This window comes from Mus caroli, unplaced genomic scaffold (assembly GCF_978045245.1).
Source record: "Mus caroli unplaced genomic scaffold, Mus_caroli_1 scaffold_7, whole genome shotgun sequence".
Taxonomy (NCBI): domain Eukaryota; kingdom Metazoa; phylum Chordata; class Mammalia; order Rodentia; family Muridae; genus Mus; species Mus caroli.
This window is the reverse complement of record NW_028227262.1, coordinates 11,641,937-11,667,500: the sequence shown is the minus strand read 5'-3', so window position 1 is coordinate 11,667,500 and position 25,564 is coordinate 11,641,937.

The following is a 25,564-nucleotide window of genomic DNA, read 5'->3' as shown; positions in this document are numbered from 1 at the left end:
TCAGCATAAAAGATGAGTGCCTTGGGAGAGGGAATAATGGAGGAATGAGAAACTGAGAGGCAGGAAGCAAGTAGGTTGTACACATTGCATATAGACATCATAGACACAATCATATACACATATATATGTACATACCATACTCACTCATACACACACACAGACTCTGACACACATACCATATACATACATACATATATACATGCATGCATACATACATATACATACACACATGCATACACACATATACATACACACATGCATACATACCCACACTCTCACACACACATACTATATGTACACATACATACATATATACATTCATGCATGCACACACACATATACATACATACATACATACATGCACACATACCCACACTCTCACACACACATACTATATGTACACATACATATATACATGCATGCATACACACATATACATACATACATACACACATATACACATATATACAGTACATATACACATACATATACAGACATGCCATAGACAGACACAAACATACACACATATACACACACATACCATACACAGACATACATACACATACATGCCAGACACATACGTACATATACCTATACACATACATACACTCACACACATACCATACATACATACACATATATGAGCACACACATATACATATATACACACATACCATACACATGTACATATGTATATGTACACACATATATATTCAAATATGCCATATACATACACACACATACACATATACTCATATATACACACATACACACACATACATGTACTTGCACATACTTATACACATTCACACACATACTACACATACACAATACATACATACACATATATGAGCATAAACACAGATATAGAATTGTGCCCCCATGAACCATGAAAGAATGTTATTATCTGCTCATTATTCAGTTTCATGAAAAATAGAGTAGGTGTTGTTAGAAATAAATTTTGGGGTCTGTTTTCAAAGGTACTTCAAGGTCAGCTACAAGTAAATAGAAACACTAAGCCAACTAGCTTACCTGTTCTTCCCTTCCCAGACTAGACATTTAGAGTAGAAAACTGCCAACAGCCAAACTGGCTCCCAAGGACCCACTCCCGATACTTTAAAATAAACAGGGTGTGAAATGTAGAGATGAACTTTCACATGCGTGCTTTTTGTTGATAAAAGGACAAAGACAGAGGGAAAGTCCAGACCTAGATGATGTGTGAGATTGTGTTTCCTGACTATTTAAGAAAGAAAGAGCAGAAGCAGTCATGCATTAGGGTGTGCAAACCATTCTATGCACTCAGCGGGGCACCTGCCATTCTGGGCTGATGCCCGCCTTTGCATGGGAATAATATGAACTGTTTCTTTACACTACTCTGAGTCTTTGGTGCTGTTATCATGAAGTGGGGATCATTGTTTCTCATGGTGGACATAAGTATGTGATTAATTTATATCTCTTGCAATCAAAATGATGTCTGTGCTAAAGATTAAGAGACATAAACCAGATTATCAGTAGGGAACAAAATGCAAAACCTAGAATAATATGGCAGAGAAAAATCATAGAAGACCACGATCCTAAGTATAAAGTACTGTACAGCAAGCATGGCATGATTATTACAATTCCGAGTTCTTACAGGAAAAAGATTAGCATGTGATGAATTCTTAGAAGGGAATGATCCAAGATTTCTACCCTGTTGCTCCAGACTGGACTGGAGAGAGGACTACACAGTCTGTTAGAGATAAAACGTAAGGGTGATGGAAATGTCTTCTTATTGTGTTCACGACTCAAATTGTTTGTGTGTAATTCATCACTGTGGACTTTGAGTAGCATTTATGGTACTTACAAAGAAGTCAATCAAGAGTTTTGAAATGTTGTGTACAAAATATTCTTGAGCTCTAGAAATACAAATGTATCTTTTCATCAAAAAAAAAAAAAAAAGATTTCTACCCTGGACAACTAAAAACAAAGTTGTCACAAGTGAGCCATAGAATGCTGACAAAGAAACACATTTAGAGTAAAATAGTTTATTTTGGAAAGAATGAGTTTGAAGGCAATGTGTACCTGATGGCTGAACATACAGGTCTTGATGGAGGAGACTCATTCTTGGTCCCGATGCAGAGACACTGGAGTGATGTCTGAGGAGAAACATGCCTCAATGATGTTGTCTTAGGAGATAGACTGAAGGGAAGCCAACTGGTGATATAATGAAATTAGAGTTCGTGACACAATGTAGACAAAAGGAGTTGGGAGATCAGGACCTTCAAAGATGAGATAAGGCCAGGGCACAGTGACTGGATAGATACAGAAGAACATTTAAGGGAGCAGGAAGGGTTGTCCGTGGTGCCAAATGCTTTAGAAGACTTAGAACAATCTAGGAGTCAGGTACTGGAGGATGCTTCATGCAGACTCAACAGTGAGATGGACACAGAAGGCAGACTTCAGTGGACCCAAGAGGAGGTAAGGAGTCACACAAAGGGATGAATCGACCTCACTCAAGGCAGCAGAACTGAGATATATCAACTGCCTTCACCCCCCAAATATGACTTCTGCCCAAGAAATTGCCTCTAGTAACAAACAAAATGAAGAAAAACTGTACATACAGATACTTTGATGATTAAAAATGGGAGCAGACTTAGTGTTCAAATCTAAGGCATTAGGTAATTCATGATTCAGTTATATGATGAAAAAATATCATTGTTAAAATTATGTTGGACAGTCCTGAAGAATATTTTCCAACATTTCTGCATTGAAATATAGTCAGGTTTTACTTTGGTGGAAAGTCATTAGAAAGACCACGTGATGAAAGCTAGACTTGGGATGAAGAGCAGGCACAGAGAAGGCAGATGAGCAATGAAGGGACAATTGTCTTTTTTGAACATGCTTCTTTGTTCTAAGGAAGTACCCTTTTGGAAAGCTTTTAACAGCTGGGTTCTTTCTGGACGTGGTATTGAGAAGGGTGAGGAAGGCCAAAGTTCCATCAGAGATTGAGAGAAAAATGGTTCTAGAGAATGGGAAAGTGAAGCCTGTAGCTTTAAAAAAATGTACCTTGCTAAATAGGGCTATAATGCTGGCATAGACAGGCTCGCCCACCCTGATGACCAGCTCCAAGAGTCGGTTCTTGTGGCCAGCCTGCTGCCAAGCCACTCCCAACAAAAACCTGCTCCCAAGCTAGCTCTCTTGGTCTCTGCTTGCTAAGCTGACTGAACCAGTCTTTCCTGAAATGCCTGGAGCCACCACTCACTCAGATCCCCTTAACCCCATGACATGGTAACACTAAAGACTTATAATATGCCAGCCAGATTTATAACAATAAATCTCCAACCCCCAAATGACCTTGAAAGGAACACAAAACTCAATTGATAAAAATACAAACTGCACACCTAGATTGGGTAAATGTACCCTACATCACTTCATTGTCCATCTATGAAATCCCTAGCTACTTGTGGCTCTTTTAGGTCACATGGTTCTGGTTCATCTTCTTCTTCCTCCATCTTTCTCTTTTTCCTCCATCTCATTTGACTCTTCTCTTCTCCCCTTTCCCTTCCTGTTCTGCCCGGAAGATTCCGACTCCATATCTTTGCCCAGTGATTGGCTTCCTGTTGTCTCTATCAGACAATCAAACAGCTAGGGGGAATTCCCTTACAGAAAAGAAAAGAGAAAATTGGTCATGTGATATGTACGTAGGGAACACAAGAGACAGGGTGAGTCAACCAACCAAACAATATCTTACACTTACTAGTTCTTATCTAGAATATAAGAGAGGTACAGATGAGTTTGTAGATCTGGAAGGGGTTGAAGTTAGGTTGGGATTATTTGTAGGGAGTGGGAAAGAAACATTAGGCTCATGGATACAAACTGACAATGTGTCCCTTGAATTCACTGAAATGAGCTCCATGGTACTCCAAGGGGGGTGGGTGCAGAGCATTACTAGGGTATTTATGATCGGAATTTAATCGCATGGATATGTGACTGATGGAAGTCCTACTTCTCCATCTTGCCTCTGTCCTTAGCATCTATTTATTGAATTTTCATGATCAGGGCCCTGAGGAGAAGAGGAAAATGATGAGAGATGCGATCCAGCCTTATGGAACTCACTTCTGGCGCAGGGGATGAATCATAACCACTTGAAGAGCTAACTACACTTCAAGGTAATTTTGTCATAAGCAGTGAAAGTGACATAAAGATTCAGAAAAAAGATTAATCACTTACAACTGGAGCCATCAAGGTAGATTTCACATTATTTTTATATTGCCTTTGTGTACTTATTTATGGCTCCTTTCCAATAAGGTAGACACTGGGATTCATTCTCAACCCTTTCACATTTCCCAGTACGCGACCATCACTTAATACCCATTCCTGAACAGGTACACTAATGAAGAAAATGAACAAGCTCAGGCGTGTTTGACTACGTGGAAGGGATGAAACCTCCACCCGACAAGATCGTGGTCACAGACACAACATAAAAGATATGCAAAAGAGGAAAGCAGACAGCAGTTTCTGGGCATTCACGGTCGGCTCTCTTATATTTTTTTCACTTATTTCAGTACCTCATTTAGTTGTCCCAGAAGCCCCCTGACACAGTTACAAATATCTCCTCTTGAAAGACCAAGAACACAGAGTCTGAGAGCAGCCAGGGGATTTTCCCTTTTGTGCTGGGCTTTGAAGTTCTGGGCTACAGGCTGTCTGCTGGCAGTGAATAGATGGGTTCACATGGTTTCTGTGAGGACATGGCTGCCTCTAGCTTGTCCCTTTGTTACTTTTAATGTAGCTAGTTACAGCTCACTCAGTACATGGCTGTGGCTGTGTGGTTGGCTCAAACAATGCTTAGGCTCTCAAATCCCAAATCCTCATGGTAAAAGGTCCTCAGTGCTTGCGCTGCGTTCCTCTCACCCAGCCTGGCCCTCAATAGTTGCCCTACGTTCCTCTGCCCAGCCTCGTTCTCAGGTAGCTGTTTCCATTCCTCTCTCTCCATGTTCCAAGCTTCCTGGCTGCTCACTCTTCTGACCCTCCAAGTGCTTCCTCATCTCTCCAGTGTGCTGATTGTCTTGGTGTTACATCTTCCCTGACATAAATCCATGCCACATCCTCTTTTCCTTATACGTAGATACAGTGGTGATCTTGATATCATGGAGACTTCAGCCTTGTCTCTTGCCCCCAAGTTGCACTGATGATGCAGTCCCCTCTTGTCTTACCAGAGTACATTTTACTATTTCCACAGTTCCAGATGGCCTTTCTATGTCTATACATGGAAATCAAAGAAAAAATGGACATTTATCCCCTGGTCATGATTCTGAAATTTTACATCATCAGTAACCATTTTTCATGCTGTGGAATGAAGAAGAAAGAAGAAAATGTGCTAAAGCTGTACATGTCTGTGCACTAATTCACTCAGAGCCCATATATGTATTTTTGTTTTACCTAGTTCTGAAATTTCCCACTACCCTGGCATTGTGTTCTGCCCTTAATTACATTCGATCACCTTGAGGCCCTTACTTACATTCGATCATCTGTTAGCTGCTCAGAGAGAATAGTGAAGATGTTTTTGCAGTTCAGCCAAGGGGCTACCCGTAGTGCAACTGCACCTGCCTCTGCCTTTTCTGCATGGTTTCAGAACTTCTGATGCTCTGCAGGAAATGTTGGTGTCCCAAGAGAGGCCATTTCTCAAGAGCGGCATGAAACACAACCCCTGACTTGCTCTAGGGATTAATTAGCAATTAGTAAATCCTTTAGAACTTGTCTACTCTGCAATAGAACATTCCCAGATTTGGATTAATTTGCTATTACTTAGTGAGATGAAGGGCAATCCCCACATGTTTAACTCTTTATCTGTGATTCTCAAGCCATAGATCATCATCATTTCACCCAAAGGGTCAGGTTTTGCTTCTGGAGCCTCAGTATAGAGGAAGCAAGTGTGGCTGTCACTGTAAACCAGACATGAGGAGAGTTGCCATGGTGGGGTAGGGTGGCAGTGAATATTTTGTTTGGCAATGAAACACAGGATCACTTGTGAGGTTCGATGATATTCACAGGTAGTCCTATTGGCTCCATCGTGGATAGAAGAAGGTAAAGGATGGAAGGTTGTTCTGGGACCTTTATGAGGCCTTTGCTGGTCCCGTCTCTCCATGGTCACCCTGGTCCATCATCCCTGAAGAATGGGTTCCCAGTATTCTCCAGATCTTTGACTTCCCTTGTGTGACCCCAGCAGCTCCTGAGGGAGTTCTAGTGTGTACTTTCCGGTCACCCCAACTTTAGACATGAGTCCGAATCTCCTTTTAACTTCAATTTTATTTTTAAAAGAAATCTGATAAAAATTTTTGCTGTTCTTCAAAGAGAACACATGTTTTTAGGTCTGAGGACCAAATTAGAGTGGAACATCAAATTACATGTCAAAACTTCATTTTGTGTGTTCATTTATGCCATTATTGAAACTACAGAAATTCCCTAAATCTCCATGAATTGGCAACAACTAAAAGCCTCAGACAAACTAAATAAATAACCTTAACCAAAGTCTTTTTCTGAGGAGCTCAGATTTTATTGACAAAATTCCTTTTGAAAGTTGGAAATGAAAGTGTGGGTGTGGGGCACAGCGAGGCACAGCAGTGCACACCTGTAATCCTAGCTCATGGGAAGTAGAGACGGAAGGGTCAGTTTCAGGCCATCCTTGGCTATGTATTGTTTTTCTCTACAGAATCTGCTTCCTAAAACAGCAGTAGCATAGCAACTAAAGGTATCTGGAGCTGTTCCCATTTGTAGCATGCATTCAGGAAAGGATGGCAAAAACCTCGAACTGCTCTGTTGAAAGGTGAAATCAGTTTATGAAAGACTGCCCCCCTTTCCCACAATCCTAGAATATATGAGTGAAAAAATATTTAAAGCTAGTTAAATGAAAATTGGAAGGTCTGAACCGACTTCTCCTGAATTCACCTGTTAGAAATGCAAACCAGCAGCCTTAATTAAGTTAATCAAGATAAAAGTTTTAATATCACACATAAATCATGCTATGCCTCATGTCCTGGAGCTTATGTCCCCTTAAGACACTTGCCTCACATGCTCATGAGTCCTCCCCTGCCCCAGGGATTGCAGTGAGTGTGATCCTCTGTTAAGAAGTAACTGTTAGTGTGTATGTGGGTGGGGTGGCAGCATGTAAGTCAATCAGGCAAAAATAGAATGTCAGTCTCTTTTGGTGTAGCTGTTTATTATGATGTTAGGACATTAGAACTTGTTTTCCTTTTCAGTCTCATCCTAATTAATAAATAACACTCACCAAATGCTTAGACTACCATTACCAAGCAAGAGCAGTTATCTAGGAGGACCGTTTGAATAGGGACTGGTAGCAACTATTTCCTCCTTGGTATAAATTTGTTATATTACCAAATATATAACATGGGTTATATATTTGGTGGGTGTATTTTTTTTACCGTAAAGCTAACACCCGGTGTAAACTGATGGTCTAGCATTGATAGCAACCCATTGATTCCACTAAGTGAGAATGAAGACCACCACCCAAATTAAGGTCAATTAAACAAGATTTATTTACAGGGTAAAGGATGACTCTCCAAGGCTGGAAAATGAGAGAGCAGTGAAGGCTGATTTTTCCAGGACTCCTTATACAGAGCAACGGTACAAAGTGGGGATTTCCAGAGGGATTTGGTCACGTTAGGAATAAGCAAGCGGTAATACAGAAGCTGAGAGTAGATACGATTATTGGATGGAGCATCTTGGCAGTACATCATAAGGTTCCTTAGCAGAACATTTTCCCAGGGTAGAGTTCAGGGTATGGTCAAAGTGTGAGATAACGTCCATAGGGTGGGAGCATATCAAATTTCAGAAGCAGGTTAAATCATGGTCAGCTTTGAGATTTACAGTAAGCAGAGATGAACTTACTCTGACCTCATAGCAAAATGGTTTCTATCCTTAATATGGAGTCAGGCTGGTCGATCATTCTCCCTTGCCTTATGGGTCCCTTTCATGTCCTTGATCAGCAACAGTCATTTCTGTCTGTTGTATGGGGTGATAATGCTAGCTAGAGGGTAAGTAGCTTAGCACTTTCTGTCTATCGAGAGACAAAATTTGAAGGGCATTGGAAGATACATGGCCCAACTGTGACTAACATCAGTAGAAGTCTTAGAGGGTCTCTAGCAGCTGAAATGAGAGTAGTTAGCCAGGAGGACAGTTGAATAGGGCTTGGTACCAATGATTTCTTCCTTGGTAGTCAAAGTATTTGGTTTTTAAGACTGTTCTTATTATAGCTAAGGTTTTGCTAATCATGCTGGATTGGTTAGCATCGAAGCAGCAAGTTTCTCTCGGGGCCATGCATGCGCCCCCCATCCCCCCGTTTGATAAAGAGTAAGTTGAGGCCTCTCCTTCTTTGCAATACTACTCCTGCCAAAGAGTCTACGTGTCATGTTCATCTAGAGACTAAGTTTTTCAAAAAGCCCAAATCCTGTTTGATTTGAGCGTTGAGAATTTTAAACCCTTGATCTTATAGGACCAGTGCTATTATTCCCAGTGCAGCAGAACCAACTGTCCCTGCACCTACTAAGCATGAATAAAAAGAGGATCACCTGCTTAGCTTGGGGGTGGTCCGAGGTAGATATAAGTGGTCTGTATACCCATCATAAATATAGATTTGAGGGTTGATATAAGTAAGAATACAAACATAAGGATGTATTGCATGTACAATGTGGGGGATCAATAGGAAACATAAAAGTCATTGCTATAGATCCACCAGCCTTCTGAAAGGGTGTGGAGAAATAGCTGTTAGCAATGATGGTGACAGTTAGGCTCCATATAATGGTCACACAATTGTCTAAATAAAGGGATGCCAGGCAATCTGATTTATTGGATAGAACAATAATCCCTGTCCATATATATATATATATATATATATATATATCCATATATAGAGTTAATTTGGGCTGGGACCAGGTAAAAAATACCAGCAATAACTTGTGATAATGCTGTAAAATATAGGTTGTAAGCCATCCCCACAAAGCAAGTGTAGAGGCAATGCCAGTCATCTTGTATGAGCTTAGGTGGAGAATGACTAAGGGAAGCAGAGGCTGCTGAGAGCATAGTTAAGAGTGGAGCTTCTGTTGGTGAGTGGGTGTGGATAGGAATGGAGGCCTTTGATTTCTGAATGGGCATGTAGGTGTGTGTAAGGATGGTTTAGTGGTAGTTGAAAAGGGCTCAACAGTAGCTGTCATGTCTTTAGGATATTTGTGCAATGTGGCAGGATGCAGGCATGATGCTGGTACCTGAGGTACTGGGAGAAGATATTAGCCACTTTAGGCTTTGGTATTTGTGGTTGAACTTGCTTTCTCTGAAAAAGAAAAGTTTGTTTGTGTTTTGTATTGAGACAAGATCTCACTATGTACACTTGAGCGACCTATACATGGCATATAAATATTGTATATAACATGTATCCATATAGTCCTGGTTCAGACTTCAGTGAAGCCCATTTCCCCAACTTCCATAGGTATACCTTCACTACAGTGTCCTGGAGACAGAATGTTTTTCTTAGAATTTGCCTGGGTGTAGATTAAGTTGTGGTCTGGAATGTTCTGAAGTATTTCCCAATGTTTAGGTAGCCAAACATGAGGGGCAGTAAGTTCTGAGATCTTTTTAAGTGACAGATTCAGGGAGCAATGTAAAACAATGATCTGGTTTCTTGGCATGCAGACCCATTTGGTCTGGTAGGATCTACCATCCATGGCTGTTTTCCTGGCCCCCAGGCTAATCATATTTGGGAACATCATCATCAAGACAGAGTGGGCACTCAGGAATGGCCCACAATCCCGGGATAGTCTGGAGTTTGGGCTCCCCGGGGCAGCATCCATAGTGACTTGATCTGTATAGTTATTACCTTGGGTCTGGAACTATTGTGCTCTTGCTGTCCTGGCCAATGTGTAATGTCCAGTTTAGTGGGTAGTCAGTTGCTTCCCAAAAGCTGAATAATCTTCTGTTTATTTATCATGAGTTATCCTTCTGATATTAGGAGGCCCCTTTGTTAACATATCTGCCCATGAACATGAGCTATAGCAACAGCACATAGGCTATCTTTGTAAATGTTTATTTTCTTTCCTTTGGCTCATTTTAGTGCCCGAGTCAAGAGTATCATTACTTTTCCTTGGGCAGATATGCCCTTGGGTAGAACATGTGCCCAAATGACTTCTCTTTGGCCTGTGACCATCATCCCTGCACACCTGGTTTCTTCTTTGATGAAACTACTCTCATCCATGTAGGGATCCATGTCTCTGTCAATAAGAGGGACATCTCTTAGGTCTGATTGAGTACCTTGGATAACATTTAACATTTCAAGACAGTTTAGGCCTGGTTCCTAAGGGCTATCATCCAGCAGCAGGCTGTCAGGGCTAACGGCCGAATACTTTCTAAAAGTCAGACTGTTTTTTGTCTAGAATGAGAGTTTGATACTGATTTGAAAGGTCATGTGATACCCACCAGACAGTTCCATCCCTGAGCAGAGAATCTACTGCATGGGTGGGGTGGGTCATCATAATTAGAGTTTGTCCCAATTAAGTTTGTCTGGGTCATTCAGAAGGACTGTGGTAGCTGTTATGGTCCACAAACAAGGTGGCCATACTGAGGCCAAGGGATCTAGTCTTTTTGAGATATTGACTACTGGCTTTTGCCAAGCACCCAGGGCTTGGGTATAGTCTCGGGTAGTAATGCCCTTTCTTTCATGGATGTAAATACGGAAGGGTTTGGTAATGTCAGTGAGAGCCAATACACAGACCTGCACAAGAATCTCCTGTAAATTCTTAAAGACCTGCTCATGCTCCTCAGCCCATTCCAAGGGGGCATTGCCTCCCATAGTGGCTGAATACAGAGGTTTGGCAGTCTAACAAACTTGGATATCCAGAGGCAGCGATATCCAGTGTCTCCTAAGAATTCCCTAGTTCGCTCATTTGTGGTTGGGGTAGAGATTCTGTGGCATCTATGTGGGCCTTTGACAATAGTCTTTTCCTTTCTTTTAACTAATACCCCAAATAAGTGATCTGTGATATACAAATATGAACTTTCTTTTTGGAGACCAGATAGCCTAATTGAGCCAGAGTTCTTGAGTAATCTTTAAACAGCCCTTATTCTTGATGGTTAATAATAAATCATCCACATATTTGAGTAAGGTAACTTTTGGGTACTCATTGCAGAAGGAGTTTACATCTTGGTTTAGGGGTTCATCAAAGATGATAGGGGAATTCTTGAGTCCTGAGGTAATCAGGTCCAGGTCAATATTTTTAGTTCAGAATCAGCCCACTCACATGCAAAGATGGAATGATTTAGTTTTGACAGGAATGGAGAAAAATGCATCTTTTAAGTCCATCACGGTGTAAACCTTACTATTGGGTGGCAACATACTAGTAGACCAGAGTACAGGGAATGGGACAAATTAGATGAGCAATTTCTATCCACTTGTTCATCTCCCTTAAATCCTATCCTGATCTGTAATCTGGGTTCCTGGGATTTGAACTAGTAACAAAGGAGTGTTCCAGGCTGATTGGCATTGTGTATGTCTGCCTCAAGGGGACACTCATGTGGACCCTGATTCCCTTCTCTGGCCTCAGATAATAGGGTACTATCTAATTAAGATGAGCATAGCCTCCCAGATCAGTTGCACTATGACTGGGGGAAGGGTGTAGGATCAGGGGTGGGAGTACATGCTTGACCAGGGTAGGAGGATTACCATCAATTCAGACAGTAGAAATGTATCTCATCAATTTTCTTTTAGTCCCTCCTCTGGGCCTTGGATTGGACCTTACAGGACAAGACATTTCTGGCTTAATGGACAGGTGATGGTCAGGGCTCTGGCTAGATTCCTTATTTGCAACCTAGGCATCTCCCCTGAGCCTGAGAATAAAATTATTGCTTGAGTTTACTCAGGAGATCAGTCCCCAGCCAGGGAAATGGATATTCAGGAGTAACAATGAGAACGTGACTCACGGTTCCTTTTCTAAGACAACAAACAGCCTGTTTTGTAGTCCAGTTATATATTTTTAATTTCCCTGTAACCCCTTGTACTTTCCCAGGAGATTCCTTAACACTGAATATGACACTCCCATGTCTACCAAGAAGTTTTACAGTTGCCCTCCCCTTCCCAAATTGAGAAGGTTATCATAGGCTCCCAAAGGTCAGGACTAGCCATAGCCTCTTTACCTCTTCCAGAGTCAGAACCATTTTTGGCTGGGAAACTTCCATAAATGGTGGTGGTGTTCATTTCTGCTGGAGACATTCATTTGTCTAGTGTCCCAATTTCTTGAAGTAAACACATTAGTTCTTTTGTATGGGGCTTCTCTCTCTCTCTCTCTCTCTCTCTCTCTCTCTCTCTCTCTCTCTCTCTCTCTCTCTCTCTCTCTTATAGGTGTTTTGTTCAGGGATGAAAATGCCAAGAACATGTATATGAATTTTTTTTCTTTATTAACAAATCCTTGTTGTCACTATTGTCAAACACTCTTGGGGCTCTTTCTAATAATTGTGACCTATTATTTCCTGAAAACCCATTCATTGTTTGGATTTTCTTATGCACACTTGTGGCCAGCTAGGTTACAAAGACCAGGTCAATCACCTGGAGGTTTGCTGGGTACTCCAGATATATAGGAATGTACAGTCAATGCCTCCAGTAGGCATTCAGGAAATATTAAAGGTGATTCATCTGAGGTTTGTTTTACATCAGCTCTTTTAGACAAATTAGTAGGTTCACGGTGTGCCTGGATAAGGCTCTCCAGCAGAGCCTGGTGTTTCTCACCATGTGACTTTCTACCTCCTTTGGTCCAGTAGTACCATTCTGGTCTCCTTCTGGGTAGATACCTGGCAATTGCTACCTTTCTCTGGTCATTATGAAGTATGCTTGGTGTGGGCACTGCCTATCTGCTTTTGCTAGGATTTACTTTAATTCTTCTATAGTGAAGCGTGCAGAGAATTTGTTGGAAGGCATCCCAGATAGGGAGGTAATTAAAGCAAACAGAATCATTCAAAGTAACCAAAGAATTAGGATCTGTGCTGAAAGAGGGATTCTGATTGTTCCAGTTGTAAAGATCTGTTGTAGAAAATGGAACATACCAGCAGCATCCTTCATGAGCTTGGTAGAGAGGAAGGACAGGGGCTGGAATCAATTCTGCCATGGGGATAGAAATAGAAACAGAAGCTACATGTCAACCAGTGGAAGAGAGTGAGTCTGACCACCCATAGGGATGGCCATTACAGTATGGGAAGGAGTAAAAGACAGAAGATGACTCCACTGGGGAGCCAGGGAAGAAGTAGTAGAGAGGGAAGATTGTAGAAAAGGCTTAGGAAGGAAAGAGAGGAGAAGTCAATGGTCTCTGGAGAGGTGGGGGCAACAGAGGGTAAAGAGGAGTGTATGAGGGACAGAGAGGATCCTCCCGAGAGTCCTGTAGGACAAGATATTTGGAGGACTAGGGATTCTGGGAGTCCTCTTTGTCATAGCCAGGGAGTGGGGACTCCAAGAATATTGATATCACTGAGGAAGAATGGAAATTATCACCCAAATTAAAGTCAATTAAGGAAGCTTTATTTACAGTGCACAGGACTGACTCTCCAAATGAGAGAGCAGTGCAGGCTGATTTTCCAGGCCTTCTTATACAGGAAAAAAATGTACAAAGTGGGGGGGTTTCCAGCAGGATTTAGTAGCATAAGGATTCGGCAATTGGTAATACAGAAGCTGACAGCTGATAAGCTTATTTCATGGAACATCTTGGCAGAACATCTCAGGGATCTTTGGCAGAGCATCTTATCTCATTAGGGTAGATAGAGTTCAGGATATGATCAAAATGTGAGTCACACTCCATAGAGTTTGTGAGTCAAATTTTAGAATTAGGTTAAATCATAAGTCAAACTCAAGATCTACAGTAAACATAAATGAACTTATTTTGACTTTGTAAGAAAATGGTTTCTAATCTTAAGTCTGTCTCAGGCTAGTCCATCAAACTGGAATTAAGACTGAATACATGCTGATCAGTTGTCTCCTGTGGTCTGTGGTTCATTTTAACACTTTCTTCTATATTCCATATAAATCCAGATCCACTCCTGTTTAATCTTTTCCACAAGATTTAGATCCACACTTAATTCATTCAAATATATCTGCCACTGAAGCTTGTAGGGCAAGGGGAGCCTCTTCAAGTTCTCTAAGGGAACTTTTATCTCAACCCTTGGACTGTTCTTTCATTATTTTTATATATGCTCTCATGGCTGAGGTCCAGACTGGCTTCAAACTTACTATGTAGCCAAGACTGGCTATCAACTTGGTATTCTCCAGATTCCCTATTACACTTCTTTACAAAGCATTTACCTCCCACGTGCTAAGATTAAGAGTATGCACCACGATGCTGGCTGACCTTTCATGTGACTATCACCTTTCCTATCTGGCATGATGAAGGTTTCCAGGTTCATCTTGTGTATTTCTTTCTTCAGACATTCCTACTTCTTAAGTAACCCCGGGTGTGTGAACGGGAAGAATGCTCCAAATGTTTCACCGCTGCCATCAACATGCCAGAGATGCTCTTGGTTCTAAACATCATTAGAAATTTATAATGATAGCTTTAGTCTAAATTCTGGAGTTTAAGGTTTTCAAATATTATCTTGTTACTTTATCACTGCTATTATTATCTGTGCCGTTTTTTGATGGAACCAAGATTCTTGTGTGAGGTACAACAGTGCTGTACTATTGAGGCACATCCCAAGTTCTTCATTTAAGCTTTATATTACATCTGTATTTCTTTTCTTAACTACTAAAAAAAAATCACACTTTTCTAGGACATAGCAGATGAAAGATTCAGAATATTGCATAATTATTTACTTAATTCGAGCATTACATATTCAAGCAACACACATACCATCACTGGCAATATAATTAGTGAAAATAATTAAAAATTTTTGCATACCCTCTCCCAATTCTCCCATTAATTTTTATTACTGTACTATACATTCCCTAAGCATATAGCCATTAATATTATGCTTTTCCATTTTAATACTCATTTGATCTTAGTTCTGTAATAACTGCAGGTTTTATATATTTAGTCTCAGTCTCAGTTCTCATGTCAATGTCTCTCTAGTGACTTTGCTTCTCTGAAGCATGTTTCTAGAATATTCCCCAGGAGGTCCTCTTGGGAATACTGTTCTTTGAGCTTTTGCGTGTTGTTAACTATTTGTTTATACTCTCTGTAAGTTAGTTTGGCTGCATAAAATTGCTTTCCTTCTGTTTCCTGGAGACATTTCTTTCTCTAAGAATGTTAATTAGGTTACTCTATTTGCATCAGTCATAAAGCATAGCTTTGGAAAAGTCTTATAGTAACCTTTATGTGTACCTTGCCATTCTTTTAACACATTAGATGTTTGAAAAAAACATTTTTCCCCTTTAAAGTCCAGCCGCTTTTGATTAGACTTTGCCTCAGAATGGATCATTCTGAGTCGATGTCCTGAGACATATGTTACTATTTTAAAATTATTATCAACACTCTTAATTTTATTTTTCAGTGTATGGCATTGCTTTTCTTCTGACTTTCAGGAAGCTCTTTTGGTTTACTGTTGTCAGCTGTCCTTGTCTTTCCTCCCCTTCTTCTCTGGGTCCCCGTGTCATGCACTTTGAATCTGCTCTGTTCACTTCCTCCATGTCACAGTCTCTCTATCCCTTCTCACTTCAGCCTTGCTTCCCCTTAAGGTATCTTGTACTTTCGTGTTCCTGCCAGTTTCTCCTTTACTTCTGTTGTGACATTTTTTTTATATCATCTTCCCCGTAGCTGTCATCTAATTTCTGAGACTTTCTTATTCTCTTTCACATTTTAATTTTACACACTTTACATTTATATTATTTGACATTTACTTTATAACATCTTCTGGCTCATTCTGAAATCAAGTGTTTGGTTTGACCTGTCTCTATCTGATACACTTTTATTGTTATAATGACATTATTCTGTTCTTTCTTCTCTTTTATCTTAAAACAATCTGGCCTAAGATCTGATGTTGATTCTCCTTTGGTGGACATTTTTATGTGAAGTTGGTTGTCTGTAGTTGTAGAGTTAGTCCAGTCTGGCTTTGGCACTTTGGGGAGTTTCCTTTTTTGTTCAGGACTCTTGTTCAGGACTTTGCTCTCTGCCTCCATTCTCCCCTCTATCTATCCCTTTTCTCTCCCCAGTTGGGCTCATTTGGCTCAGTTTTAATTCCATCTTGGTAATTTCTCTTCAGTGCAGAGCTCTTTTCTCAGAGACAGCTCTGTTTTGGAAGAAATCTCAAATGTTTTCGTGTTTCCAGCTTCTCCAGTCCATACCTTGGTCCCCGACACTCTCCATGGCTAGACTGGCTGAAGCTCTCCTCGTCTCCAGGCCTGCTCCTCTCTCTTTGCTCCTCTGCTCTCATTTCCTCCCTGAGCTGGTGGCTGTTGGTGCTCAGCTCAACCTTCGTGGTTCATAAGGAAATCTCGAGTCGGGAAGAGTAAGTAACTCACGCCTGTAATCGTAGCACTCAAAAGGCAGAGGCAGGAGAATAGCTGAGAGGTCACGATCAGACTGATTTGGTATAAGGAATTCAAGGATAGCAGGACCATACAGTTAGAAATTCTATCTCACAAAAAAAAAAAAGGAAGAGAGGTGAGTGGGAATCTAGTTCATTACTTTCAATATAGATGCAGGCAATGGATTTTGTTTGTATCAAATGGCGTTGTCTGTTTTTCAGTGTAGATATCTGGATATAGAGATAAATACATTCATACAAGGTATTTATTGTCACAGTCTTTTTCTGAGTACAAAGTGTTTCCCTTCACTTTACATACATTGTATCATTTAATTATTATCACGTTAATTATCAGACATATTTTGTATAGAAACAGTCTCAGGCTCAAAGCCAAAATATTTTCCTAAGAGAGAAAGAGCAAAGCTTGAAATGTGTATCCAAGAGGGTCCTGAGTCTGTGTGTATAACAAAAACACTTGAAATTCATCGCTCTAATGTTTAAAGCTCAGTGTGTTCTGACTAAAAGGTTATGATTTGTGGTAAAGAAAATATTAGGGAGTGTTAATGGTGAACTTATAACTTGTTGTTTTTCTTCTCTGCACAGCTCTAGTTTCTTTAATTATAATTTATATTAACCTTTACATTTGGCGTTATGGAAGGTTTATTTTCATATTTTATCTGTGTGTGTTTTGTCTGCATGTGTGTATGTGCATCATGTGCATAATACAGTAACCAAGGAGTCCTCAGAACTGGAGTTACAGATAATTATAAAATGACAAGGCTATAGTTTATAAGACAAACCAGCAACCTACATATTGGGAAAAAATCTTCACTAACCTCACATCCGATAGAAGGCTAATATCCAAAATATATAAAGAACTCAAGAAGTTAATCACCAAAAAAACCATACAACCCAATCAAAAAATGGGGTATAGAACTAAACCAAGAATTCACAACTGAAGAATTTTGAGTGGCTGAGAAGCACCTAAAGAAATGTTCAAAGTCCTTAGTGATCAGAGAAATGCAAATCAAAATGACCCTGAGATTCCACCTTACAACAATCAGAATGGCTAAGAACAAAACCTCAGGTGACAACACATGTTGGAAAGGATGTGGAGAAAGAGGAACACTCCTCCATTGCTGGTGGGATTGCAAACAGGTGCAACCACTCTGGAAATCAATCTGGAGGTTCCTCAGAAAATTGGAAATAGATCTATCTGAAGATCCAGCTATGCCACTCTTGGGAATATACCCAAAAGATGCCCCACCATGCCACAGGGGCACATGTTCTACTATGTTCATAGTGGCCTTATTTCTGATATCCAGAAGCTGGAAACAACCTAGATGTCCCATGACAGAAGAATGGATACAGAAAATGTGGTTCATTTACACAATGGAATACTACTTAGCTATTAAGAACAAGGACATCCTGAGTTTTGCAGGCAAATTGATGGAACTAGAAAAATATCATCCTGAGTGAGGTAACTCAGACCCAAAAGGACATGCATGGTAAGTATATTAATAAGTGGATATTAGCCAAAAAAAGTACAGATACAGTCCACAGAACTCAAAAGGTCACCGAGCTGAAGTGCCCAAGTGAGGACAACTCAGTCTCACGTGGGAGAGAGAAGAAAGCAATCACAAGTGGGGAGGGAGGGAGGGAACTGGGAGGGTAAGTGGATGGGGCAGGGAGTGGGTGAGAGAGAGGAACCTGATCTGGTTTTGGGTGAGGGTAAAGGAATGAAGCCCTGAGGGACAGCAGAAAGAATGGAAACAGGTAACCTCTGGAAATAGGTTGGGGAGACCCTCTAAAACACAGTAGAGATCTATCTGGGAGTTGAGAGACTCTCAGGACTCAAAGGGAACTTAGATGAAATGCCTGACAGTAGAGAGAGGTAAATTATAGAGCTCACCCAGCAGGAAGACAGGGAATCAAGTGAGGGATGGGATTGCCATCCCACAGTCATATCTCTGACCCATAATTGTTCCTGTCTGAAAGAATTATAGGGATGGAAATGGAGAGGAGCCTGGGGAAAAGAAGGTCCAGTGACAGGCCCAAAGTGGGATCCAGCTTAAGGGGAGGCCCCAAGGCCTGACACTATTACTGAGGCTATGGAGCACTCACAAAAGGGACCTCTCATGACTGCCCTCTGAAAGACCCAACAAGCAGCTGAAAGAGTCAGATGCAGATATTTTCACCCAACCAATGGACAGAAGCAGCTAATCCATGCTGTTGAATTAGGGGAAAGCTGGAAGAAGCTGAAGAGAAGTGAGATCCTGTAGGAGGACCAGAAGTCTTAGTTAATCTGGACCCCAGAGATCTCTCAAACACTGGACCACCAAACAGACAGCATACACCAGCTGATATGAGGTCCCTAACATGCATACAGTAGAGGACTTTCAAGTCTGTGTTCATTCAGAGATGATGCACCTAACCTTCAAGAGACTGGAGGCCCTAGAGAGTTTAGAGGTCAGGAGGGATGGGGGATTGGGGCATCCATGTGGAGACAGCAGATAGGAGAAGGTGTGGGATATGGCGCAGTCTGAGGGTGTATTGGGGAGGGGTGTGGGGCATGGAATATGGAGTGTAAAAATAAATTAATTTATTAAAAAAAAATAAAGTGACATGTAGGGTCTGGGAACCAAATCCCCATCCTGTGTAAGAACAGTCAGTGCTCTTAACCACAGGGTTATTTCTCTAGCTCCATAGTGCATATTAACTTAAAAATGAAACACCCAATTTTATATCTTACTATAGAAATTGAAGTATGGTTGAAAGCTCCTGGCTAGTGTTTTAATGCTTGCACAGTCCATGGTGAACCTGAAATCTGGGTGTATAAAGACACACAGACACACACAGACACACACAGACACATACACACACACACAGACACACACACACACAGAGATGCACATAGACCCACAGAGACACACAGTAACACACACACACACACACACACACACACACGATTAAAATAGCAAGTCCCATGCCTGCAAAGTGCTATGCTTGTTGACTTGCACAAAGATGTCAGGTCTGTGTCTAGAGACCTGTGAGTTTGAATCCTGGGTCTCCACTCTGCAGGAATACCCTGGATATATTGTTCAGTTTCATTTTCTCATCTGAAGAATGGGAGTATTTCAGAAGGTTGTGCTGGACATGAACATCAGAGTACCCAGGAAGCCAGGGCTTGAGGTAGTGCTCAGCAGTATTCAGCAACAGTAAAGTCTGCATAGGAATGGTTGTTAAACAAGCAAACAAACAACAAATAATAAAAAAAATCAAGCTTGATTAGGGCAAGTATTATAAGATTCTAGCTATTGTTTAATATCAGCCTTTAGAAACTGATGTATTTATTTGTTTTAGAAGGGCAATCCTTTTCCTCCTCCAATTTATCAAAGATCAGTGATATGTTTTTTAAAAAATCCATCACTGGAGGAGACTAGTTTTTCTAAGTACCTTTAGATCAGGTGGTCCAGTGTGGAAATGACAGGGAATACATCACAGAAAGGTCAGATACTTGGTGTAATTTGGGAATTGACTTCCTGCAGTGCTCTGAAGCCAGATTGGAAATTTCCACATTGGGTTGGTGAATGCTTGCCAGAACCTTTGTTGGGTCTCCCCAGAACCTGACTTAGAAAGTCAATTTTAACTCTGGTAATTAAAAACAAAATGTACTGAAATGACAGACACACACACACACACACACACACACACACACACACTAGACTTATTAGAACATTATACCACTATAACTTTAGTGGGTTGAGATCTGGTTCTTATCGAACAGTGCAATTCAAGTCTTTCCTTACCCAAGAAGTTTGGTATTTTGAGGAGTCTGCTGTTGAGGCAATAGGAGCTTTTAGTTTTATGAAGCACAAACCTGTGATTGGAAACCTCTCCTCCTCTCATTTCTGACTACCAACTATCTCAGTATATATTCAGTGACAAGATGCTCATGGCAATCCATAACTGAGACAGAGACCATTTTCTCTGTAGACCCTAGGTACAGCTGAGAAGGGTGGCCTATGCTGCTCATCTGGCAAGAAACAAACCCCAATACTTCAGGCAGTATGCTAGGTAAGGCATATTCCTTACCATTAGTGCCTGCACTTTTAGCAACTGACTAATGAAGCAAGTGTCTTTAGGGAAGTTTTTCTTTTTTTTCTTTTTTTTTAAAATTTTTTATATTTTTATTACATATTTTCCTCAGTTACATTTCCAATGCTATCCCAAAAGTCCCCCATAGCGCCCCCCACTTCCCTACCCACCCATTCCCATTCTTTTGGCCCTGGCATTCCCCTATATTGGGGCATATAAAGTTTGCAAGTCCAATGGGCCTCTCTTTCCAGTGATGGCCGACTAGGCCATCTTTCGATACATATGCAGCTAGAGACAAGAGCTCCGGGGTTCTGGTTAGTACATCATGTTGTTCCAACTATAGGGTTGCAGATCCCTTTAGCTCCTTGGGTACTTTCTCTAGCTTCTCCATTGGGAGCCCTGTGATACATCTAATAGCTGACTGTGAACATCCACTCCTGTGTTTGCTAGGCCCCGGCATAGTCTCACAAGAGACAGCTATATTTGGGTCCTTTCAGCAAAATCTTGCTAGTGTATGCAATGGTGTTAGCGTTTAGAAGCTGCTTATGGGATGGATTCCTGGATACGGCAGTCTCTAAATGGTCCATCCTTTCATCACAGCCACGAATTTGTCTCTGTAACTCCTTCCCTGGGTGTTTTGTTCCCAATTCTAAGAAGGGGCACAGTGTCCACACTTTGGTCTTCATTCTTCTTGAGTTTCATGCGTTTAGCAAATTGTATCTTATATCTTGGGTATCCTAAGTTTTGGGCTAATATCCACTTATCAGTGAATACATATTGTGTGAGTTCTTTTGTGATTGTGTTACTTCACTCAAGATGATGCCCTCCAGGTCCATCCATTTGGCTAGGAATTTCATAAATTCATTCTTTTTAATAGCTGAGTAGTACTCCATTGTGTAAATGTACCATAATTTCTGTATCCATTCCTCTGTTGAGGGACATCTGGGTTCTTTCCAGCTTCTGGCTATTATAAATAGGGCTGCTATGAACATAGTGGAACATGTGTCCTTTTTACCGGTTGGGACATCTTCTGGATATATGCCCAGGAGAGGTATTGCTGGATCCTCCGGTAGTACTATATCCAATTTTCTGAGGAACCGCCAGACTGATTTCCAGAGTGGTTGTACAAGCTTGCAATCCCACCAACAATGGAGGAGTGTTCCTCTTTCTCCACATCCTCGCCAGCATCTGCTGTCACCTGAATTTTTGATCTTAGCCATTCTGACTGGTGTGAGGTGGAATCTCAGGGTTGTTTTGATTTGCATTTCCCTGATGATTAAGGATGTTGAACATTTTTTCAGGTGCTTCTCTGTCATTCGGTATTCCTCAGGTGAGAATTCTTTGTTCAGTTCTGAGCCCCATTTTTTAATGGGGTTATTTGACTTTCTGGAGTCCACCTTCTTGAGTTCTTTATATATATTGGATATTAGTCCCTTATCTGATTTAGGATAGGTGAAGATCCTTTCCCAATCTATTGGTGTTTTTTTTTTTTTTTGTCTTATTGATGGTGTCTTTAGCCTTGCAGAAGCTTTGCAGTTTCATGAGGTCCCACTTGTCAATTCTCGATCTTACAGCACAAGCCATTACTGTTCTATTCAAGAATTTTTCCCCTGTGCCCATATCTTCAAGGCTTTTCCCCACTTTCTCCTCTATAAGTTTCAGTGTCTCTGGTTTTATGTAAAGTTCCTTGATCCACTTAGACTTGACCTTAGTACAAGGAGATAGGAATGGATCGATTCGCATTCTTCTACATGTTAACAACCAGTTGTGCCAGCACCATTTGTTGAAAATGCTGTCTTTCTTCTGGATGTTTTTAGCTCCCTTGTCGAAGATCAAGTGACCGTAGGTGTGTGGGTTCATTTCTGGGTCTTCAATTCTATTCCATTGGTCTATTTGTCTGTCACTATACCAGTACCATGCAGTTTTTATCACAATTGCTCTGTAGTAAAGCTTTAGGTCCCGCATGGTGATTCCACCAGAGGTTCTTTTATCCTTGAGAAGAGTTTTTGCTATCCTAGGTTTTTTGTTATTCCAGATGAATTTGCAGATTGCACTTTCTAATTCGTTGAAGAATTGATTTGGAATTTTGATGGGGATTGCATTGAATCTGTAGATTGCTTTTGGCAAGAGAGCCATTTTTACAATGTTGATCCTGCCAATCCATGAGCATGGGAGACCTTTCCATCTTCTGAGATCTTCTATAATTTCTTTCTTCAGAGACTTGAAGTTTTTATTATACAGATCTTTCACTTCCTTAGTTAGAGTCACGCCAAGATATTTTATATTATTTGTGACTATTGAGAAGGGTGTTGTTTCCCTAATTTCTTTCTCAGCCTGTTTATTCTTTGTGTAGAGAAAGGCCATTGATTTGTTTGAGTTAATTTTATATCAAGCTACTTCACCGAAGCTGTTTATCAGGCTTAGGAGTTCTCTGGTGGAATTTTTAGGGTCACTTATATATACTATCATATCATCTGCAAAAAGTGATATTTTGACTTCTTCCTTTCCAATTTGTATCCCTTTGATCTCCTTTTGTCGAATTGCTCTGGCTAGGACTTCAAGTACAATGTTGAATAGGTATGGAGAAAGTGGACAGCCTTGTCTAGTCCCTGATTTTAGAGGGATTGCTTCAAGCTTCTCACCATTTACTTTGATGTTGGCTACTGGTTTTCTGTAGATTGCTTTTATCATGTTTAGGTATGGGCCTTGAATTCCTGATCTTTCCAAGACTTTTATCATGAATGGGTGTTGGATCTTGTCAAATGCTTTTTCCGTATCTAACGAGATGACCATGTGGTTTTTGTCTTTGAGTTTGTTTATATACTGGATTACGTTGATGGATTTCCGTATATTGAACCATCCCTGCATTCCTGGGATGAAACCTACTTGGTCAGGATGGATGATTGTTTTGATGTGTTCTTGGATTCGGTTAGCAAGAACTTTATTGAGGATTTTTGCATCAATATTTATAAGGGATATTGGTCTGAAGTTTTCTATCTTTGTTGGGTCTTTTTGTGGTTTAGGTATCAGAGTAATTGTGGCTTCATAGAATGAGTTGGGTAGAGTACCTTCTGTTTCTATTTTGTGGAATAGTTTGTGAAGAACTGGGATTAGATCTTCTTTGAAGGTCTGATAGAACTCTGCACTAAACCCATCTGGTTCTGGGCTTTTTTTAGTTGGGAGACTATTAATGACTGCTTCTATTTCTTTGGGGGATATAGGGCTGTTTAGATCATTAACCTGATCTTGATTCAACTTTGGTACCTGGTATCTGTCTAGGAACTTCTCCATTTCATCCAGGTTCTCCAGTTTTGTTGAGTATAGCCTTTGGTAGAAGGATCTGATGGTGTTTTGGATGTCTTCAGGATCTGTTGTTATGTCTCCTTTTTCATTTATGATTTTGTTAATTTGGATGCTTTCCCTGTGCCCTCTAGTGAGTCTGGCTAAGGGTTTATCTATCTTGTTGAATTTCTCAAAGAACCAGCTCCTTAATTGGTTGATTTTTTGAATAGTTCTTCTTGTTTCCACTTGGTTGATTTCGCCCCTGAGTTTGATTATTTCCTGCCGTCTACTCCTCTTGGGTGAATTTGCTTCCTTTTGTTCTAGTGCTTTTAGGTATGTTGTCAAGCTGCTAATGTGTGCTCTCTCTAGTTTCCTTTTGGAGGCACTCAGAGCTATGAGTTTTCCTCTTAGAAATGCTTTCATTGCGTCCCATAAGTTTGGGTATGTTGTGGCTTCATTTTCATTGAACTCTAAAAAGTCCTTAATTTCTTTCTTTATTCCTTCCTTGACCAAGGTATCATTGAGAAGAGTGTTGTTCCGTTTCCACGGGAAGGTTGGCTTTCTATTATTTATTTTGTTATTGAAGATCAGCCTTAGTCCATGGTGATCTGATAGGATGCATGGGACAATTTCAATATTTTTATATCTGTTGAGGCCTGTTTTGTGACCAATTATGTGGTCAATTTTGGAGAAGGTACCATGAGGTGCTGAAAAGAAGGTATATCCTTTTGTTTTAGGATAGAATGTTCTGTAGATATCTGCCAGATCCATTTGATTCATAATTTCTGTTAGTTTCACTGTGTCCCTGTTTAGTTTCTGTTTCCATGATCTGTCCATTGGTGAAAGTGGTGTGTTGAAGTCTCCTACTATTATTGTATGAGGTGCAATGTGTGCTTTGAGATTTACTAAAGTTTCTTTAATGAATGTGGCTGCCTTTGTATTTGGAGCATAGATATTCAGGATTGATAGTTCCTCTTGGAGGATTTTACCTTTGATGAGTATGAAGTGTCCCTCCCTGTCTTTTTTAATGACTTTGGGTTGGAAGTCAATCTTATCAGATATTAGAATGGCTACTCCAGCTTGTTTCTTCATACCATTTGCTTGGAAAATTGTTTTCCAGCCTTTCATTCTGAGGTAGTGTCTATCTTTTTCTCTGAGATGAGTTTCCTGTAAGCAGCAAAATGTTGGGTCTTGTTTGTGTAGCCAGTTTGTTAGTCTATGTCTTTTTATCGGGGAGTTGAGTCCATTGATATTAAGAGATATTAAGGAAAAGTAATTGTTGTTTCCTGTTATTTTTGTTGTTAAAGTTGACATTCTGTTCTTGTGGCTGTCTTCTTTTAGGTTTGTTGAGGGATTACCTTCTTGTTGTTTCTAGGGCGTGGTTCCTGTCCTTGTATTGGTTTTTTTCTGTTATTATCCTTTGAAGGGCTGGATTCGTGGAGAGATAATGTGTGAATTTGGTTTTGTCGTGGAATACTTTGGTTTCTCCATCTATGTTAATTGAGAGTTTGGCTGGGTATAGTAGCCTGGGCTGGAGTTTGTGTTCTTTTAGTGTCTGTATAACATCTGTCCAGGATCTTCTGGCTTTCATAGTCTCTGGTGAGAAATCTGGTGTAATTCTGATAGGCTTGCCTTTATATGTTACTTGGCCTTTTTCTCTTACTGCTTTTAGTATTCTATCTTTATTTAGAGCATTTGTTGTTCT